This window comes from Oncorhynchus tshawytscha, linkage group LG01 (assembly GCF_018296145.1).
Source record: "Oncorhynchus tshawytscha isolate Ot180627B linkage group LG01, Otsh_v2.0, whole genome shotgun sequence".
Classification (NCBI taxonomy): Eukaryota; Metazoa; Chordata; class Actinopteri; order Salmoniformes; family Salmonidae; genus Oncorhynchus; species Oncorhynchus tshawytscha.
The window spans coordinates 24,582,716-24,584,945 of NC_056429.1; the positions used below are offsets into that span (position 1 = coordinate 24,582,716).

The 2,230-nt window shown below is 40.9% G+C and overlaps 1 long non-coding RNA gene across 5 annotated transcripts; it reads right to left on the minus strand.

Annotated features, from left to right (window-relative positions):
* Positions 1-235: 235 nt before the first annotated feature.
* Positions 236-2,019, minus strand: LOC112228459. Of its 5 annotated transcripts, XR_002950120.2 has the most exons (7): positions 1,905-2,019; positions 1,662-1,750; positions 1,497-1,550; positions 1,356-1,409; positions 1,050-1,110; positions 658-853; positions 236-524 (listed from the first exon to the last, which is right to left on the minus strand). It is a non-coding gene; the product is annotated as an uncharacterized LOC112228459 (long non-coding RNA). The 5 variants fall into 5 exon arrangements; XR_006084315.1 differs by having other exon boundaries at positions 236-853; positions 1,066-1,110; XR_002950096.2 differs by having other exon boundaries at positions 236-853; positions 1,058-1,110.
* Between the last annotated feature and the right edge of the window lie 211 nt (positions 2,020-2,230).

Sequence of the window (2,230 nt, forward strand, 5' to 3'; positions counted from 1 at the left end):
CAAGAAGACTCAAGGCTGTAATCACTGCCACAGATGCTTCAACAAAGTACTGAGTAAAGGGTCTGAATACTTATGAAAATGTGATATTTCCAATACACATATATTTAATACATTTGTAAAAAAAAAAAAAAAAAAAAAAAAATGTTTTTGCTTTGTCATTATGGGGTGTTGTGTGTAGATTGATGAGGAAAAACAACTATTTAATCCATTTGAGAATAAGGCTGTAACATAAGAAAATGTGGAAAAAGTCAAGGGGTCTGAATACTTTCCAAATGCACTGTATATCACAAGCCACTAGGCACACACTAATTGAATCAATGTTGTTTCCATTTAATTTCAATTAAATTACATTGAATCATGGAATTTTGAATTGATGTCTGTGCCCAGTGGGAAGTATAAGCGTTAGGAGTGCCAAAGAGCCTGAAAAGACATATAACAGCAAAAGAAACATCTGAACTGTGAAATATTACCCTTAGTCTGGTAGATCCGGAATTCCCGTCAGATGCAGTTCCTCCGATGGGTCCCTAGAGGGCAGGGATCATGGTCAAACCACATACAGTATGTGTGTGACACCTCTGAGTATATTAGACACAGGACCATCTCTGGCACAGGACAATGGGATACAATGGGGTCCATGTGTTCCATCCAGTCCCCTACCCCCAAGATGGCCTTGGAAGTCCCTAAGTGAAGAAAGACCTGTTCCATTCCATTCCATTTTTCTCGAGTTTTCACTTGAATTCTGGCCCTCTATTGGTAATATCAGCACGTCCAAGTGTGGCAAGACTGCACCCTGAAGTAAAAGTTTCACCTTCAGCCCTTTTAGTCCAGTGAGTCCTGGAATTCCTGGCCTCCCCTGTGTGATTCAAATCCAAGGGTCAGATGAAAATACAATACCTCAAACATACTGACAGGAAAACAACTGGAGGTCTGGATATCTCAATTGTAATATCAGGTCAATTCTTCACCAAAAATAGGATTGATGGTGATTTTTTTTCTTCTACTGAGACAATGACAGGAAGCTGTATAGACAGAATAAGACGAGTAGTTACACATGAACCTTAATACCAGGTCTCCTTCAGCTCCTCTCTTTCCTGATTTCCCAATCTCTCCCTGTGGACAAGACAGACACATTGAGCCACAGTCAGATAAGAATGATCCATCAAATTAAACAGACTATTTCCACTTACAAAAGGGCCTGGCAAACTAGAAAATTCCCCTCGACCATCTCCACCCCGTGAAACCCCCCTGCCCACAAAAAACATCAGTACGTCTCACACAACAATTCTAAACAAGTACGATATTCAAAATGACTCCACAAATGAATGTCAAAAGTAAGCGCAAACAATTTTCAGTACCTTATCGCCTCTAGGTCTATCAATGCTTTCTCCACCGGTAGGACCTCTGTCACCCTGCAAAGACAGATAATGAATATACAAGAGTCAATCTGGATCACTACAAGGTAAAGTATGCTAGCTTCACTTCCAGACTGCTCTCACCTTTGGCCCATCTTTTCCTTGCTTACCATTCACCCCAATTATTCCATCATAACCCTAAAACAGATGGGTAAATTACCATTACACCAGGATATGGTGATCTGAACAGGTGTAATAATAATTCATCCCATCCCATTACAGTGACCAGATCAAAGAGGTTCTACTTACTCTGGTTCCAGGAAATCCAGGGGTGCCCACTGGTCCAACATTACCCAGCAGCCCTGATGCCCATCCTCTGCCTTTAAAGCCTCATTTACCTGGAGGCACAGGTGAGGGGATGGAAGGAGGTAAAATGCTAACAGGTGCAAGCAAATAAACAGAACTGTCATGTCTGACAGGAGAGTGGGGTCACATAAAATGAAGCAACTAATACATGTAGTAATGTTAGCCATGTGCCTAATGTCCACTCACCTGGTCCCCTTTAAATCCTGGGTCACCCTTGTCACCTCTCTTATATACTTTGATCCCCTAGAGGAGGAAGGTAAATATGGACAGACACACAAACAGCTACAGGTTAACTGATGGTTTGATATGGACGGGAATATGAATTAGTTAGAAAACCCGGCCAGAACTTTATCAGAGTTAGTAAAGGTTCAGTGTCAGGATGAAACGGCTGATGAAGTATCATGGAATTGTTACTTTGTGAGACAAAGGTACATGTCCTTATAGTGCCTTATAGTGTACACTGAACAAAAATATTAAACGTAACATGCAACAATTTCAAAGATTTTACTGAC